The sequence below is a fragment of the Camelus bactrianus genome, chromosome 20 (assembly GCF_048773025.1).
Source record: "Camelus bactrianus isolate YW-2024 breed Bactrian camel chromosome 20, ASM4877302v1, whole genome shotgun sequence".
Taxonomy (NCBI): Eukaryota; Metazoa; Chordata; class Mammalia; order Artiodactyla; family Camelidae; genus Camelus; species Camelus bactrianus.
The window spans coordinates 42,848,148-42,868,334 of NC_133558.1; the positions used below are offsets into that span (position 1 = coordinate 42,848,148).

General features: G+C 41.7%; 1 long non-coding RNA gene across 1 annotated transcript; it reads left to right on the forward strand.

Annotated features, from left to right (window-relative positions):
- The first annotated feature begins 1,138 nt into the window (after positions 1–1,138).
- LOC141574272 (uncharacterized) lies at positions 1,139–19,984 on the forward strand. The gene is made up of 4 exons (XR_012501185.1): positions 1,139–2,836; positions 6,577–6,820; positions 9,433–9,556; positions 16,149–19,984. It is a non-coding gene; the product is annotated as an uncharacterized LOC141574272 (long non-coding RNA).
- The last annotated feature ends 203 nt before the right edge of the window (positions 19,985–20,187 follow it).

The window sequence follows — 20,187 nt, forward strand, 5'->3', positions numbered from 1 at the left end:
GAGTGTGGCTCCAGGAGGGGCTTGTAAACACTCCATCTGCTCTCCCCTGCAGGTACAAGCCAGCCTCCCGCTGTTACTGTAAATAACATGATGTGGTTCACTTAGTCTTGAAATTCACATTCTTTGTAGCTTTCTCTCTGAGGCAGCCATCAGGAGCAGCCAGGGACCCTGAGTACATGCTTCTGGACTATGACCAAGAAGGTAGATGGAAGGAAAACAGTTTAAAAATGGGACCTTTAATGTGCATTCTTCAGTGGGCAGAAAAATACCTGCCTAGTGAGGAACTGAAGCCCTACCAGCCACGTGCAAATTATGCTTCAGACACTCCCGTTGTCCTTGGGTCCACACAGTCAGAACTACAATGGATCAGGGACATGAATCTTGTGCAAATGCAGGGAGTAGGAATACCTGCCATTTTAAGATCTCAAGGAGTATGAAAAGCATGTGAAGCTTTCATCAGCAGAGACCTGCTGTCACTTCCACTATTTCCCTCAGGGCATGTCCACAGCTTCACTTGTCCTATTAAGAATGAAGATGACAGCTAGCAACTGCTGACCCCTAAATCAGTGATAGGTTCTCCCTTGAAAGGAAGCATATCCCCTTCATGGGTTACAACTAGTTCATAACCTAAGTAATTCTATAGATGTAGAAGGGATACTTTCATTGGTTCTGCTATCACAGAATTGTCTCCAAAAGAACATGCCACCAGTTACTCCATTTTCAGCCATTTAATGATATACTTAACAGGCTTCCTTCTTTAGTGCAGTTTTAGGTTTACAGAAAAATTCACAGAAAGTGGAGTTCCCATATATTCCCTATGCCCTGCACACAGCTGCTCCTGCTGTCAGCATGTTATATTAGTGGATGCACTCATTCTTTTTGACATCCTTCATTCCTCCTCCCCTAAAATTTAACATGCCTGATATTCACGTCTCTTGTGGCATTTACATGCGATTTACATCACTTTTCACGTTTATGTGAGGTTTACAGCACGTGCATGTTTTCTGTTTAAGCGTGGATTGGGGGCAAGTTTTCTGTGTAAAAATATGATCATTAGTGAGCCTTATGCTGCTAGGTTTTTGGGTTGTCAGGTCTTGTTGACCATTGCTTCAGTTATTGGGATCATTGTCTACGGACTTTCAGTGTTCATTGTATTTTCAGCAGAACTTCCCTAGAACCTGAATGGAAGAGACCCAATCCAGAAGTACCTGACTGTGCAGGTGGGCCACGCCCATCACTGCTTCCCTCATCAGTTTTATCATCATCGTGACCCTGAACGCCATATATGAGAAAGTGGCAATCAAGATGACTGAGTCTGTTAAGCTCCTTCTGCAGCTGAGGTCATTTCTACACCGGTTTTAGAACCAGGTCAAAACAGAGACTTTATCTTTTAGGCACTTCAATTCCAGTACATTACAGTCTTTAGAAAACTTCAAGTGTAAACGTATTTTCTCTAGCCTATATGAGAAGTGAATTAGCTGCAGCTTTGCATTAGTAAAAGGGATAAAGAAAGCTTTAGAATGTCCAAGCTCTGTGTAAATATGTCAGTGCTTAATAGTAATTTCAATTACATTAGATCATGTACCCTATTGTTGAAAGTAAATAGTCTCTCTATTGCAAATAAGTGGAAGAGGTTCGTGGTTCCAGTGGCAAATTTGCTTGTGCGTTACGGAGATGACAAGTAATCACACTGTTTTGTGTCCTCCCCTCATGCTGTTCCTGTTAGTGTAGCTCCATTCTCATCAGCTGTGGCTTCTATAACAAATGTTTCTTCTCTCTGGCTTGTATCCCAGCCAGCAGCTTAGCGGCCCAAGTTAACTGCTTCCCACACACTGCATGTGGCTGGGTCATTCTCCCAGTTGTCTGCTCAGTGGTCATCTTCTGAAAACACTAAGACCAATTCAAATTTTGAACTAGGAGGATGTTTTATGTTCCCCAAATGCTTCTAGCAAGTTGCCCCGTGTTTTGTTTGTTTTCTTCAATAGTCCTACCTTCCTGCCGTTCAGGGAGACAAGAGAATTTCATTTAGCAGGATGTTTAGAAGTAGCTTTCTTTCAACTTACACCTGACAGAGGACAGTTCTTGCCCATTGGATACTGTTGTACTTATAAATTTTAAGGAACGGGTGACTTTTTTTTTTTTTTTTGCCTTGTGTGATATTGCATTCATAGTGGGAGAAACTCTTACAACAGTGTGTACAGTTGGAATTAATATAGTAGCTATGTTAAGGAATTCAAAACAGCTTATATGGAAAAAAGTGTGAATTGTGTATATATATATATATAAATATATATACATATTTAGCGTGTTAACTCATGTGTCCGTGGCTTTGATTAGGGTCTCAAGGCTGTTCACAGTTTTACAGACTTAACTTTTCTTTATTCTAGCTGCAGAGATCCCAAGGACCAGACTGACTATGAGAACAACCTAGCCATGAAGGTGGTCTTCTTCCAGTTTGTCAACTACTACTCCTCGTGTTTCTACATCACATTCTTTAAGGGCAGATTTGTGACTTATCCTGGAGATCTGGTGTATTGGCTGTGAAAATACAGAAATGAAGACGTGTGAATACAGCTTTGTGTTCTGACAGTCTAACCTGTTTCATGTTTTCTCTTAGTTGCCCAATGAAGAGTGTCTTTACTCTCTGTTCCTTAGATTTTTTTAGGCATAAAATAATGACTATATTTCATGTTAGAGCTATCTAAAATTTAAATGAGATTTTCTGTCTAATATTCCAGTGTGACCCAGGTGGCTGTCTCCTTGAACTGATGATGCAGCTGACAATAATCATGGGAGGACAGTCCATCTGGAATAACATACAAGAGGTGTTACTTCCGTGAGTAATAAGTCATGTGATCTTGGGGTGAGAACGGCCCACCCATCCAAGTAATTTTCCTGCATGCCCATCTCTAAAACAGGGGAGACTCTCTGCTTATTAAAGCTCTCCAGATAAGATGATCCAGCCAACAGTGTAAACATACCTCCTGTTTAATAATTATGTTTAAATTCCTCCCTTTTTATGTTTAAATTAAATCCTCAAGTGCTATAGTTTCTGCTTATTAGCCCATCACTGGGGACTGACTGATCAGAGCCCGTTGAGAGATGGCCCTTTTTGGGGCCGTGAACTAATTTTCCCACAACTTCCCGCAACTTCTCCTCCTTTTATACATGCATTTAAAAATCCATAACAGGAATTTGTTGAGTGCCTAGTATGTGTTAGTCACTGTATTAAATGTTGTACATATATGTGTGTGTGCGTGTGTTTGTGAGTAGAATTTAATCACCCAAACAATCCTTATTCTTATCTTCCTTTTCAAATGAAGATCCTGTGGCTTAAAGACGGTAAATGATTTGCCCAAGTTCTCATTGCCAATAAGAGACCACTGTGGGACTCAGATGTAAGACCCTATCTCACGGAATCCATGTTCTTCTAAGAACAGAGACTCTCTTGGGGTCCTAAGGCAAAGGGTTACATAATGTTTTAAGAGACACTTGTCTAAAATAATAACTACAGAGGTTTTGACTTACTGTTCTCTTCCTAAAAATGAGAAAAGCAGATGTTAGCAAAGGTCACACTGTCCTTTGGATTTTCACATAAGCCCAATCCCATATCAAAGTGGACAGTCCAGTGTTATCTGCAATTTCTGAACATTTCAAGGAGCTTAGTGTATTCGCTTTCTGTTGTAACAAGTATCCCCAAATGACATGGTAGTAGGAAGAAAAAAGAAATAGTCTCCACTAAACAACACAAATTTAACCTTGTAGGGTTCTTGAACGCAGGAGCCTGCTGAAGTCAAAATATTGGCACGGCTGTTTCTGAAGGCCTCAGGGGAAACTGTATCTTTGACTTTTCTGGCTTCCAGAGGCCACCTACGTCTCTTGGCCTGTGACCTCTTTTCCTTCTCTCAAGGTCAGCATGGTTGTGTGCCTCTGACTCTGATCCTGTGGTCAAATCTCCTCTCCTCTCTCCCCTCTTCTGTCTCCCTCTTCCTCATTTAACTACCCTGGTGATTACAATGGGCCCACCTCTATAATCCAGCTCATCTCTCTTAGAGTAGGCTGGTTAACAACGTTAACCACAGCTGCAAACATAGGCCCCCTTTGCCAGGGAATATTACCTCTTCCTATGTTCTGGTGATAAGGACATAGACATATTGGGGGGGGGACTTTTTCTGCCCACCACACTAAGCTTTTTAAGATAATTTCTGGCTTTGAGTTTCTGTCCTCATGAAACTGTTGATCTCTCTTCTGTCTTGCCTTCCACAAAATCATTCTGCTCCTGGCCAACCGAACTGCATTGCTCACCCCTCTCTGTGGTGTCCCCCAAAACCAATTACACAAGCAATTCTTACTGTTGTTTGGAGCATGGAGGAGAAACTCAAACAACTTGAATTTTGAAATAAAATCCTCCATCATTTTACAATCTTCCATGTCACTATAAAAAAATTATTTTTTAACTTCATTTTTTAATTTTTAAACTATTTTAAACTTTGTAACTTTTTTAAACTTTACTTTTTTTCTTATCATCCTTCATTGTAAGCTCTAGAAAACTGCTATTCTGCCCACCGCATCCAAGTTCCCTTTCACTGTTTCTCCTCCCTTCCCTAACTTTCCTTCACTCTCCCTTATTACCAATTTTCTGTCCATTCTCTTTATAGGGCAGTTAAATTATTTTTTCTTTCCTTCTTTCTGTTTTTGCAGAGTGAACACATTTGTGTGTCAGTGTGTCCTTCCACATTTCTTCACAAGGTCTTCATCTTTCAGCTTCAGGATGGATTACTGTGGTCTGTCTCTAAACAAAGGCTTTTCCCTTGTCCCCCAGCTCACCATGCCCCTCAAAAAAAAGATTCTGATCTTTGCTGTGAAATGAATCTTTTTTTTCCCTACTGTGCAGTAGACAACTCTTACCCTGAGCTCACAGTCAGATTTCTCCAGAGGAGTAAAAGTAGCTCATGTGCAAATAATACTACTTTTCTCTGTGAAAAGAAATAGATCAGATAGAGGAAATACTTAACTCAGATTACTCAAAAGCATTTCCTGAAGGAAATAGGTTAATTATTTAACACTAAATTTTGTTGAATCTGGTTATCAGTGAGCTATTTTTACCAATCAAGAAGGATATATTTCCTAAATTGGTACTGAGCAATTCATGTGAAATGAAACCTGCTCACATTAACTAGTTTAAAGTAAAGGATGCATTATAGTATCTGTGGTGTGTTTATACCTTCGCTTAAGTAAGCACATTGTTGTAGGTTCCAGTGAGCTGAACTTTGCCTACATGTATTTCTACTCTGGGCTAAAATATTTAGGGAAAATATTTTGAATTATGTTTCCCTTTTTTGAATACCAGAAATTCTGAATGGTAGCCAAGTTTGAGGGTGGCTTGTGTTTTCCTCACTGCCTCTTCTCTTTGTATAAGGTGCCAGTTTCCTTCTTAATTTTTCATATAAAATCCTAACATACTAAAGATCTATCAATTACTCTTGCTGCCCCAAAACTATACCCATCCTCAAAAATACATAGGAAGGGAAAAGAAAACTTATCAAAGTTAGTGACTATTTTCATGCTATTTAAATATGTCTAAAGGAACATAATGAAATGAATTTTACCATATCTCACCTGCCTCCACCCCCCAATCCCATGTGGGTTTGTTGAGTAGGATTCTGGGAGCAAATGAAGAAGGACAGTGATGCCGTGATCCAGGCTCTCTCTGGGGTCTCCCCAGCACTTGGATCGACACTTGGTATAAAGTAGGTCTCAGTCCGAGCCAGCTGAGTGAGTGAGCGACTCACAGGCATCGAATGAGTAACATCAGTGAATTAACAGCATTCTTTGTAGGACTCAGAGAATAAGCTGAGTGCCCTATGGCCTTCCCAGCCTCACGTACTATTTTGATGTTGGGGTCATTTCTGGGAATGTTATTCTGTACTTGACAAAAGTCTAGTACAATTCCAGGGTTAAGTAACTTGCCCTAGGGAAATTTTATGATAAAATATTAAGAAAAATGGTTAAATGCCCAACATGACATAGCACTGTCCTTTGGTGTTTAGATAATGTATGGCTGTAATTTTCTTACTTTATATGCTTTCTACATTTTCCACCGTGTGTACGCACTACTATATAGTAAGAAAATGCAAATATTTAAAAGAGAAAATCTCTCTTCTCCAGATATGATTTGGTTAGAGGAAGAGTCAGATAGATATATTAAGAGAATCTTAAATACATGTGTCCATAATTCACTCTTTAAATCCAGGAACAGGAAACTCAGGAATGAAATAGATTAAGAGAATCAAAGATACTTGTATTCAAGATTAGCAAGTAGGAGTGTCCTCAAAAGAAATGGTGATTATCTATAATTCAGGGATTAAATGTGATAATGAACGTACAAAGACAACATGAAGTAGAAAATGCCACGTGGGAAGCACTGAGTAAAGGGCAATTTACCATGATTATGCCAATATGTGTGGTCAATTCCCAAGCAAATTATTGTGTAACCCCTGCTAGAGGGAGAAAGCTTCCAGCCTTGGCTGGAGAGTGGGGAGGATCCAGTGTCTGTATTTTTTAAAATGTCTACAGGTGTTTCTCATGTGCAAATTGGTATCCCTGCATGAGAACCATAAACCAACAGAAAACCCAAAAGACCGAGGACAATGATGGGTTGCCGACAGCCCAAGCTTTTCTGCCACAGAAGAGTGGTTCCAGTCAGGAAGACTGAGCAACAGGCTCAGAGTCTTAGCTAAGGACAAGCAAGTCGGGACTTCTAATACGACCTAATGTCATCGACGGGGGAAGGCAGTTCAGCACAAGAAGGGAGCACCAGGTGAGTTAACATGGAAGTTACATCCTGGATCCAAACCGTGATGGATTTGGGTCCCGGAGGGTTAAAGCCCTGCTTCCGTTGGGCATGGACCGCATTCCACAAGAGGCTGAGACAGGAATTATGAGGCAGAGAAAAATTCCCCCAGGGGACTCCCGAGTCTGGGTGCCTGGAAGGGTGATGGACGAGCGCGGTCCCAGCTCCACCCGCACCGCAGGGCTCCGAGTGGCTGTGGAGCTGTGCGCTCCCGGCCGGACCTCAGACCTGACTGCAGTGCTCCGGGCTGCGGCCTGGGGAGCGGCGTCAGGAGCAGGCTGTCCCCGTCATTTTCGTAGGTGCTGCAGTGACCCCCACCCCGGTGGCCACGGCATTCCCAAGCCAAGGGTCTAAGTGACTTCAACCTTATTTACAGGTGACCACAGCTGGTTAGCCTGTGCTGCTCAAAAAGAAGATCCCATATGGGGTTTTGATCTGTTAGGGGGTTTGCTAATACCTGGCCTGCTTTGAATCGTTTCATCTTGACAGCAGCCTGGGCAGTCGAAGTTTCACCTCCCAATTTTATTTCAACATTTTTTGTTGAAAGTATAGTTTGTGTAAAATATTGTGTTAATTCTTGGTATACAGCATAGTGATTCACATATACATATATATATATATATATATTCCTTGTCATATACTTTTCCACTATAGGCTATTAAAAGTTATTGAATGTAGTTCCCTGTGCTATACAGTAGGATCTTGTTTGAAACAAAAATTACTAAACAAAGTAACAAAGGAAGCAGACTAAACCTATCCATGTATACGGCACAGTTGAGTTTATCTCAGGATTTAAATGTGGTTTTGAGCTCCAGGATCTCTTTATCAACTTATCATATGTAAAGTGCCTGTGGAACACTTCTCAGAAAAATGTTTAAAAATCATAAGATTTGGAGAATAAAGAAGGAAGATAATTATACTGAAAAGCAGGTATCAAAATATAGAAATGGGCATTTGTGATACAGTAATATCTGAATTATTGGAAGGACGTGTTGAATAAGAGGACCCAGTGGTGGGTCTACTGACCGCAACATTCTGCCACAGCAGTGAGTGTAAATCAACTTCTGAGATCTGCAACAATTGCATTTTGAATGTAAATAAAGTTAAATAACAAATAAGCCATGAAGTGTGGATTCAGATTCAGGGGTATCTCGAGTCCATATCCCCACCCCTTCCCAGAGCTCCCTGCTCTTCCCCTAATGTCATTGAAAGAATTGGGGAAAGTTTGTGAAGCGAAGGGCATGTTCCATTGCAAAGAAATCTCGTAGCAACCCTGGGAGCATGGCCAGGGAAAGGTTAACGCTGAGATCAGAGGCAGTGGGAAACCTAGCAGGGGAAGCTCTTTACAAGTCACATCATATACTCTGTGTGTGTCCACGTGTGTGTGCATACAGACGTGTGGGCATGTATGATGTATACACCTGCCTTTCGTGTGAAGACGCCTCACTGTCCAAAATTGAAATCCATCCAAACGTGCAGTGCAGTCAGCCGAAGCTCCGCCAGATGCTAAGTTGTCTGTTGTTGCTCTGTCTCTTCTGCTGAACTCCACGAGTAAACCACGCGCCAGCTGTTGCTTTCAGGAACAACAGCTCTGTAGTCTACAGGTCCATGCCTTGTTTCACTGCCAACTCCGAATTCCTTTCAGGACAAATTGCCATTTGAAAAAGGGGGAAGCATTCAGTTGTCCCACAAGCCTCTGAGTGAGGAAAAAATTTAACCTTAGAGACAGCTCTGTGGGACAACATCCAGAAGGGTGCAGAGAACTGGGCTGCGAGTCGAGGCTGTTTCTTTCAAGCTCTGCACTGAATTTGAGGTGGCATGTCACTTCTTTGGCCCTTGATTTGTTCAGCTGAAATTAGGGTCTTGGACCTGTTCGATCCAACGGTAGAGTATCACTTTTCTGCTCAGTGATCCTCCATGGTTCCACAATTCCTTCAGAGGGAAAAATGAACATCCTCACGGCAGCCTCTAAGGCTCCACCCCCCAAAACCACCACTTATTTCCTATTCACTCTGGCCCACACCAGCCTCCATGCTGTCTGTCCAGCGTGAGGGACCCCAAGGCCTGTGATCACTGTTCCCTCTGCCCACCCCTTTGCGTCCGTCTTTGCCTTATTCAAAGGTCACTTGCCCCATCCACACTCCTCCCTACCACACATTCCTCGCCCTCCTTTATTTTCCTCTGCAGCACTTATCACCAGCTCACCGACCCTGTATTTCTTTCTTTTACTTATTTTCTCTGACAATTTACAAACTGGAAATGCCATGGTGGATAATAGCAGAGAAATGGAGGAAAAAACAAATGAGGGTAGGTATCTTCTAAAAGCTAAAGTGCCCACCTGAAAAGGAGGTAGGAGATAAAGTAGTAGTAGTCGTTACAATTTTGGTAAACACAAGGTACGTAGTCAGGACTAGTTTTCACAATACTTGAGTGTAGGTAGGCAGCAATAAAAAGAAATTTATCCTGAAAACAAGAAATTAAATTCTTGGGAAGATGATGTGTTCAGCTTGAAATGTCAGTAATAATTTTATGACCTTGGTCTGATAATATCTTGCTTTATAATTTGATCTGTTTTACAGATGGGTCATGAATCTAATGATGCCACAGTTTCGGGAGCAGAACAGACCACCCCACGATGGGAATGGGACAACCATCTGTATCCAACGGGCAAACTGGGGTTATTTTATGAATACCCTGAAATGAGTAAGTCATCAGTGGGGATTTCTGTGCTGTCGGTTATACTAGAATATGCTTTGGGTCTCAGAAGCATCGGTTACCGAGCCAAACAAAGACCTAGCATACCGAAACGGATCCCGCTTTTCTCAATTAGATGCAATTATGCAGTCAGGCTTTCAAATAGGTTGCCTGTGTATATCTTTGTCAATATTTATGTTGTACAAAGCTGAAGGTTTACTGCCAAGGAATGAAATGGAATACTCATTCAGGTAATTCTCCATCATTGATTCTCAGATCCTTCTGGTCATGTCGTCTAAGGATGAACTCAGAACCGTTACTAGATGTGACTCAGCACGGGCTGCAGCCCGTGTGGCACAGCTGTTGGCTGATATCCTTCTAAACAGAGTCATGTGAGCCCGCCAGCCTGTGCAGAAAGCCCGCAAGAGCATCCTGCCTCATGGCAGCAAGGGTCACAGGGTCACCCCTTCCACACCTCACACCTGCCTTTGACATTTTTCCTATTTCTTCTGGCCGATGGTTTCAGCCTGGTTCCTTGAGTCACCTCATGGCACATCACTGGCTTGAATTCAGGATGAATTTGCTGATCTGGAGTATTGGTAGAACACAGATCCCCTCCTTCTCCAATGTCTTTGTCCATTTCTGTAAATTTGCTTGGCCTTTGTTTCTCTTTGTTTGAACTTGGTTTTGAGCTCTCGGTTGCCTTTAAATTGTTGCATCTCAAAATAGATTTCCATAGGAAACTTCATCTATTCTATTATGCATGGCGCACTTTTATCTACTAGAAGGCTGATGATGTGCACGTTTTGTATCTGAGAACTTTGAGCTCACCACTGCCTTGAATTACTTTTTTTTTTAAGCTTAGGAGACAGGAAAGTATTTTTGTCAATAGGCTTTGCATTTATGCATGCCTGTTCATGTCTGCAAGACACCCCATTGGGCTTCTTGTTTATAAGTCTACAGAAAGAGGGAGTTTTCTTTTTCCTAAATTACGTGCTATATATATAATAATTGCTTTTAAAATATATAATATACATAGAAACGCATTTGATTCCCTCTGTGAATGAAAGGTCATTTTGTGTCATCTTCAGTCAGCTATGCTTTGTGGCCTGGTGTCTGATTTGAGTTTCATCTTTGCTTTTGTTGTGCTTAGTGACCAGGTTCGATTAAGGGTGCAGCTCCTGTCCCTGGTGTAGAAATTATGTTCGTTTTTTCTGCTTATTTTCAAAAGGACTTTAATCCAATGACCTGTTATTCCAAAATGAGTCATAATTGTAAATATTTCTTATTGGGGCTATTATCAGCATTAATAATAACAACAACATTCTGAGGGCAGCATATCATTTGGTATTTTAACACACACGAAAAAAGCCTTGGAAAATAGTTATTGTTCTAGTTAAGTCAAATAAAGGTCATTGAAAGGAAAAGTTGTACGCTTTTGGGAGAAATTGATAGGACTTTTAGAACTTTATAGTCTCATTAAAATACTAATTAAATAATTCAGCCTAACTCTACCCTACATAACAGGATGGAGTAACAGCTATTGTAGAGAGATTGTTCAGATTTATTCGTTTTCCTATTCTCTAAATAATCCCTAACGAATTAGAAAATTCAATCCATTTCTGAGAGTAGGCAGTCTGTTATTCTGTATTCAACCCTGGAGTGAAACTTATTTTGTGTTCTTTTCGTTCATGGGAGATAGGATTTCCAAGTGCTTTTTGAATTATTTTTGTTCCTCTCAAATAAAGTGCCTTTGGTGGTGATCTCCTGACCTCAGTTTCCTCTTCCCAGTTTTCCCCATGATCATTAATGACACCACACCTGCCTTTTTAGTTAGGCCTCTTAGCCGCTGAAGGGGAACAGCTTCTGACAGATGACCCTGGAGCCCTCCACCCTTGCTTCTTTAGGCCTCGCACCCTGCCACCATCCCTAGTCTCCTTCGCCAGAAGTATCTTTCTCTGCTTTTCTGCCTGGAAGGGCTCTTGCCAAGCCTTGGCAGCAAACCCTCAACTTTTTAGAGATTTTCTGCTCTCCTCTCTAAACATGAATTGCAGTTGATTCTTGTCTTGATGGTGCGTGATCATGTCTGTGTCAATTGCGCTCCCCGTCTGGACTGATCCTGTCGGAGGCAATAGTCAGGCTTTTCATCTTCCCGTGCATGTCTGAAGCACCACAGCCTGGACCCTGGTTCTCATACGTGTTTAAGTGACTTGAGCTTGGAGTTTCAATGCACTCACATACAACTGTTAGATGAGTTGGCGGTAACATTGTCCCCAAGGCCCCCACAAGGTTCTATAGGGCATATGTTTTTTTCTGAGTGAAATTTCTCTTTTATTTGTTCTAGTGATTTCCTCACTGTCCTTTGAGATTATTGGAGTAACCCTGAGTTATTAACCACAATAGCTCACCCCCAGAAGCAAAAGATCCTGCTGTTTGAGAACTCAGACACGGGACATAAGAGAAATAATCTATCAGTCTTAAAATCTGGAAGCCATAAGATACCGTTTTGTACTTAGAGCACCCACAGCACAAACACCAGTCTCTCAAGAACTTGGCGCTGCCTTCCCAGAGGGCGGGTGCCGTAAGTGAAATGCAGTGAGTGATGAAGTGAGAGCTCTTCGTCTCTGGTACTGCCTTTTCCACCCTTGCTGTGTTAACTTGATCTTCCCTTCATATATTATGTTCTCCATTTAATTTACTGCAGTTAATATCAGTTGTTCTTCAACATCTCCTTGCACCCGCCCCCTCCATTCCCTCTCTCTCCAGTGCTCTCCCACCCACGCCTCTCCTGCGCTCTCCAGGACCAGGCCTTTCTCCCCCACGCCCTCACCTCTGTTCTGTCTGCCCACCACCTGCACTGACATTTCCTTAACTCCACAGAATGAACTTTCCAAAATGGCAGCTGAGTAACTGGGGGGGATTGTAGACCTCTCATCTCTTTACTGATTCATTCATTTATCTATCCAACAAACACTGAGCACCTGCTATGCCAAACACTGTATCAACTGCTGAGGAGACCAAGACAGGTAAGACTTGGTGTCTGCACTCCACAGGGCAGGCGAGACTTGGCGAGTAGTTGATGGATTCCTAAGCAGGTGAACGCACATTGGACTTCATAGAGCTGGGAATATTTGAACTGAATTTTGAAAGGTGAAAGGAAGTTAGCTCTCTAATGTGTGGTAGAGGGAGTGGACACTTCATGCAGAGAGGTAGAGACATATAAGAGTACACGGCATGAAGCGGCTTGGCCAGACTGAAGAACAACAAGTAGGGTTAGAACAAAGTATCCACAGGTGGGAATATCAGGTGCACAAGGCCACTGTCACGATGGGTCTTGTGTGATTAGACTTGAATGTATCCTTAAAGAAACAGGGCTATATTGGAATATATGTAAGCAAGAGAATTGTATAATGATTATGTTAAAGTAGATCTGGTTATACTGGCAGCAGAATGGATAATAACATTTTTGGGGGGAGGCCCATATTTTGGGGGGAAAGGATATTTCGGGGGCCACCCCAGGTAATCCAGACAAGTGGCACACGCCTGCAGAGAGGCCCTGGGCAGAGGGAGAGAGTCGTGGGTGGCAAAAGTGGTGACTGCTGCAAAGGGGACTACAGGGCCGGGGCGGCGGGCTGCAGAGTTGCTGAGGTGACTTTCCAGTGACCCATCTGGAGAGTGGATCTGCAGTGGGAGCGTAAGGGGAGGAGATGCTTTCGAGGAGATGGTTCTGTGTGTGGCATTTTGATTGCAAAGTGTCTATGGGACATCTGAGGGGTGATGCCCGTTGTTAAGCTGGATTCAACAGTCAGGAACTCAGAGGAGCTGTGGGTGAGGCCGTGGGGGCGATTCATTCCTGCCAAGTGGAGGATTGAGGACGAGGCCCTGGGGAAAATGGCCATGTACATGGCACATGGGAGAAGAGAAATCCACCAAGAGAAAGAAGAATAGCAGAGCTGTTGGGAGAAACTAGTTGAGGCAACACAGAGAAGGCTGTAACCTTGCTTAAGAGGGATTTGAACACTGACTAAAAGGAGCATAGTGAGAAAGGGGGGGTGTGTGGGGCAATAAAGCAAGAGCTAAAGCCCACCTTTAATTGCCAAGCCTGGGGAAAAGGAGGAGGAGGACTATACTTAGGTAGACTTTAAAAAACAGATCTGTGTGTATCTGTGTGTGTGCATATGTGCACACAAACTTTTCTGTCTGGGCTTTTTAAGTTTATTTAATAAAACAAAAATTAAGGGGGGAAAACATCCCCCTGAGAGGAAAATATTTGTCCACGGCAAAAGCTAACTGGTAATCAAATAAACACGAGCTGAAAATGCTGACTAGTTTGAAACACGCAGCCACCGGCAGTACAACTCCTGTCTCAGTGCTGCGATGAGGGCCGTGGGGGATGCAGGGCTCTGAGCCCTGAGGAGTCTTCAGCGCAGGTACTTCTCCAAGAAACTGGACTTTAAAGGGAAGAAGAAAGTGTAGAACATATCAGAGAGCAATACAGGGCCGTGAGAGAGGGTTGGGCCAGGGTTCGTTTTGTTTTACAGTGGGCGTTTCTGGCCTTGCTGAGTTGCTAGGCCTTTGCTCTTTTTGGTCTTTGTTCCAAAAGCTTTTTAGAAAGTTCTTCTCGCTTGAAAATCTGAACAGATTTAATCATGTTGGGTTATTTCTGGTGTTTTATTTTTTAATTAAAAAATTATCTGGAATTTATTTTAATGTCATAAATGAGGACAGTCTACCAGGCCTTCCAATGATTTAGCTAATTACTGCAGAACTTGAATCCACTGATTTGAAGTGTCAGTTTTATAATATTACTAAAATCTCATAAATATCCACGTCTATTCTTGAAATGTAATGTATTTCATTCATACTCTCAGTGCACTATTTCTATACTGTTTCCATGAACATAGATTAATACCTCCTAGAGTTGGTCCTGTTTTATCCTTTTCCAGAATATCCCTAATACTACAAATTCAAACAGCCCTCCTCATTACTTTATTTGTATATATAGGTATATTTCTGGAATACATTTAGGATCACCTTTCAGATTTTTTCTTAAATCCATTTGGGAATATTAACTAAATTTGCATTCAGATACTAAATTTATTTTGGAGAAAAAATGTTCTATGTCCCCCAAATTTGAGTCTGCCCACTGAAGAGGGTGGTGCATTCTACTGTTCATTTTTTTTTCTTTTTTTAAATCATTTATCAGAATCTTCTTAATATTTTCATTAATTTATTTCTGAATAGTCTGTGCCTTCTTTGTCATTATAAAATGATATCTTTTCTGGGTTTTGATCTGGGTTGATTGCTAATAAACTCTTAATTTCTGGTTTCTCTTGAATAAGAAGGAGATCTGACACCATGAGGCCCTATTTCCAATATGGTGACGGTGAGCATTGCGTTTCCTTAGGATGCCCACTTGCCAATTTGCCAGTGGCTGCACCCACTCCACACATTTCTGCTACTTACCTGCCCCCTTAGGCAGATGAGCTCATGTAGGGTTAGGTGGGTTATGGGACGCAGATACTGACATCACAGCTGCCACGGTACTGACACTGTGGCGTCAGTAACTCTGGTTCTTGCTCTCTGACCTCCCTGAATATGACAGCTCCTTTTGGGCTGTGGACCTGCTGCATCTTTCCAGCACTATCGGCTTTTCTGCAACACAACACTGCCTCTCAGGTCAGAAGCAAATGTCAGCTTCTCCTACCCATCCACAACATCCACGGTCTTGCCGTTCCTGGCCAGAGTGGTCCCTACCCCTTGACTGAGCAGTAACACTAAAGGGACTATAAATTTGCCTCTCATCCACTCTCTTAGTTACATACCTGTGCTAGTTTGCTTTAAAGGTCTGCCAGTTAGGAGGGGAGGGTCTAAAAGTCTTTTAGATCTCTGACCTTATCATTTCTAACTGCTCCACCACCCTATGGAACAGCTTACCACAGATCTCTGCTGCCCCATCTGTAGCATTGCCCTGTAAATTACACACTGAGAGAAAAGAACTTCTAAGCCACCACCATAACTTTGACTTCCTGTGACCTCACAGACCATAGAAATATCAAGATAAAAATTCCTGAAGAAGAATATTTTGCTTAGGAAGACACTTTAATTGCATACCTTTCCGTGACTTGTAATAACTTCATAGACCCTCTGAATGTGCTGCACTCACCTTCCCAGACTCAAGGGAGCTTGCTCACTTGCCTATATTCAGTGTATTTCTTCCAACGTTCTCTATGCTTACCTTTCCCAAAGGTACATTTCTTATTTCTATTTAAATTGTTAGATACATCCACAATATTCTTTTTTTAATCCTCAAATACAAATCATCTTCCAAGATTGTATTATTTCAACACTGAGAGTGAATAATATGCTTCAAGATTCCCAAGTTTATTATGAGCAAATAACTATGGTTGGTTGAAGATTTTTAAGTATGTTATTCCTACTAAGGGTATATATGTGAAAGAAACAGGTTGTAATGAGTCTTCTTCCCAGAGATTTTATATTTGCCTTTTGTTTGGATTCTTTCACTGTTGAACATTATTATTACCATGAATGTCTTTTCTCTTTGGGATTTAGTTCACCATTTCCCCCTCTCTCTTTACAGGAGTAAAAGAAGTTATGTTGTCCTTCCATCTTTCCACCACTCCATGTTGTGTGTCCATTCCTTCAACAGGTATTCAGTTTGGGTTCACCACAGTATATGTGGCCACTTTCCAGTGGCCCCTCTGTTGGCTCTGGAGAACAATATATTGGAAATCAGAGTGGGTACGTGGAACCTTGACTACCCAGTATAGACGTATGGTGCCATAAAAAGCCCAGAACATCTCAGCATGGCAGCCAACCATGCAAGGAACAGCAATTCTGGCTGTGGTGGACCAATGTGAATAAAATGGCTTCATTGGGTGAAGACTTAGAAAAGTCGAAAAATGCATTGGCATTGCTTCCTACCGAATCCAGTGTTGGGTACTGTTTAATATGAGAGGGAGATGCTAACACTATCATCGTTATAAACAACATAGTTGTTGTAACTGTAATTGTTATTATTTTTAATATATTTTTTTAATAATTATAATTTGTGACTTACAAGACCCTTACAGAGGCAGTTGTTAAGGAGCGTGGCCGTTATACTCTTGCTGAAGTGTTAATTCAGTAGAAGCATGGTAATAGCATTAATAAGTACTCACTCTTTTGATCCTCACATGACTCTAAAAGTCACCCAGCAGTGCTTGTATAATGGAGATAGAAATCTATCCGTTTAATTGTTTGTAGAACCTAAAATAAGAGCAGTCATTCCACCGCATTTGACCATATATTCCAGATTATCAGTTTAAAGTAGGAACTACCTGATGAGGCCATAGAAACCCTTTGTGCCTCCCCAATCGTTCATTACCTTCCTGTCCCCTGGGGCAGAGTTTCTTCCATAAGGTGGCCCCATCTCTCCTCCCCACCCCACTCTTGGCCTTTGCTACCCACTGTTGGTCATTAGCTAAGCATCCTCATGTTCTGCATGTGTCTGAGCTGTGAGGGAACAGAACTCAGCTGTTTACAAACTCTATTGACTATAACTAGTCTGAACAGCCTCTCTCCTTCCCTGCCCACAACCCCACAGGGCAACAGGGGTCTCACAACCACAGCGATTCCCATGCCAGCCCATCAGGGAACCTTCTTCCCTAGAAATATTCTTACAACCAGGGCTGTTTCCTCCCTTACTTCACTGCCAGTTTCACTCCCAAGTTACAGTCCCAACAAAAGGCTATCCCAGTTTGAATTTCTTAATCAAGTCGCATTGACCCTGAGTACCTGGCATTTTCACATGAGCACTCATAGAAATAGAACAGGGCCTGGCAGTGGCTGTGGGCCAGGTTCCTGGGTGAGGGGACTTGGTTCTTTAGCCTGGCCCGAGCTGAGCTCCCAGCACGGCGTCTTCCCATCTGCATTATTTCGGGCCAGGCTTCAACAGTTCAGAGTTTCATTTTATCATCTGCAAACAGAATAATTCCCTGCTGCATATTTTAAGACTGTTATGTACCTCAAAGGGTGCTTAGGGAATTCAGTGAGTCAATGCATGGAAGTCACATAACCTGGTCCTCAGGAAATGTTAGTTATCTTCATTATGCACCATCGATAAAATTGGCTCACAGACTCAGCCAGGTATCAAAGCTACAGGCACAGGAATTTGACAATGTTTTACTGTCTGGATCATAGTCACAATTTTACACAGTAAAACAAGCTACCTGGGACCACCCAGCTGTCAGCTCACCCGACTCCCCACCCCAGGATCCCTCAATTTATCTGATTTGCTTGCTACCCCTACTTTTTGGAGAATGTTGGCAAATCACAGTCAATGGCTGCTAGGTTATGTCCATTCCCATTCACTCAAATTGCCCCATTTTCAGTATCCACTGTGCTGCAAAACATAGACTAATGTTCAGAAATATGACAGCAAGGCCTTTCCCGTTCCACAGTCAGAGAACTACGAATCTGTCATGTTTAATATGCCATGTGACACTAAGCAAGGCAGGAAAACAGGCTCCTGTGCTTTAAGAAAGTTTTTAACAATGACGTTTGAAACTAAAAGTGTTTTTGTTTGACCTTCAGCTAACCAGAATATTCAATTGACTCCTATTACCCATTACTCAGATGTCCTGGTTTGATTGTATTAGGCACTTTTTCCTCATCTCCCCAGCATGATTTGGCTCCATCAGCACAGATGGAGTGTCTCCAAGGCTGCTCCGTGTGCATAGGCGTGTGAGTGCACACATGTGCACCCACTGAATGGTGCCACTGATTCATATCCAGGAGTTGTTCTGTCTTATAACTCAAGCATTGCTTTATTATATCCTAGAAAACTGCTTTTAGATCATTGATTGAACTATAGACCATCCTCTTGCCCACATTAGGAATTGACATCTTCCAAGACACAGGTCCTATGTGTTTGTATATATGTATAAGTAAGAATTAAATATGTATGTCATCCCCTCACATATTTAATTTGTGCCTTCCCAATTGAATGTGCACAGTAAAGGCTAACTTCCCATAACAGGAGAACTTTTAGGAAGTAAGAAGAAGGAATTAGCCACCATGGAGAAGACAGGATATCAAGCAGGAGTTTGGTATAAAGTCATTTATTCTAAAGCTGCTCTGGCTCAATAAATAAGTGGAATTGACATTGTTGTATCATGGCAGAGCATCTGCTATTGAAGACTGATTTTAATTTACTTTGATATAAGTGGAAAATTGTGTCAGAACAGCATGGGAAATGAAGAACACTGCATCTATCTGTACTCCTGAAGTGTGTTTCAGAGCTGCTCAATTTTGAGGAAAATTATCTTTTCTGGAGACAATCGAATTATTTTCATTTTTGGAATTATTGTAGCTTCCAGAAGCACATCAGCAGGTGATTCTGTAAAAGTCTAGAGTTGACTTAAATAGCAGGAAATTTTAGCCTATTGAAATCAGGAGAAATGAAATGTTTTTGCCTACCACCACCACTACAACCACCACCACCTGGCAAGCACTTGTACACCCAGAGAGATTTCACATCAGAGGGAATAACAAAGCTGGTTCTGTTACCGAGGCCAAACTTGTTCTGCTCACTGCACAACAGTGATAAATAAATAAATCAGGAGACAAGGTTTTGGGGCAAGGAATAGTAACTTTATTCAGAAAACTGGCAGACCAAGAAGATGGGGGACTAATATCCTGGAGAATCATCTTTCCCAAGTCAGAATTAAGGCTCCTTTTGAACTAAAAATGGGAGGGGGTGTGGTTGGTTGTGCAAACTTCTTGCTGCCGGCATTCTTTGTTCTTGCAGCCATCCATGTGGCTCAGGCTATTGTGTCCCTGTAAGCCTGCAACAAAACAAAGGTTATTCTCTATTTTGCAACTTGCCATCTCTGCGTAAGTGCAGAAGTGCTAACATCCTTAAAGGTCAGAGCCCCGAGAATAGGCTTTCCTGTAGGTTTTAGGCTAAAGGAAACGTTGTTTTACAAAAGGTTCAGAGCCAGCAAGATTAAGCCTGGAAAACAGGTCACAGGGCTTCAAACTGAAGGAACAGATCCAATATGGCGTCAGATTTGTTCTCAATTACAGTTTTAGTTAGGGGAAATTTTGCAGCAGAAAATCCCCTCAGTTGTTTTTCTTGCTTTGCCTGAGATCTTGTTTGTTGGCTTGTGGTCTCATGGTGTCAAAACCGTATGTTAAGATGAGTACTATTAAAATCATATGGTGCAGAAAACATATCTATTCTGCTTCAAAAGATGACTGAAACATTTAGCTTTGTTTATTCCCATAGAATTTGGATTGAATCTATTCTCGACTTCCTTCTTCTTCAAACCAGTTTTTACTGGAGGGTTTAAAGCCCAAATTAAAGAATTTTGGAGAAGACTCATGTAATTTATAAGACGTTTACTTCCGAATTTAAGACTGACACATACTTGTACTTTTAATCAAGGAACACAATAAACTTTTTTAGTCGATCATTTATGACGTTTTATACTTTGTCCATGTAATCTTTTGGAAGTTGAGAGGCTTAGACAATTGATATAACAGAACAGGTATCATTGCTCAACATTGTGAATGAAAGAATCCCAGTATAGTTTCCTGAAAGAATATTTTATTAAAAATAATAAAGAATTCTTGCT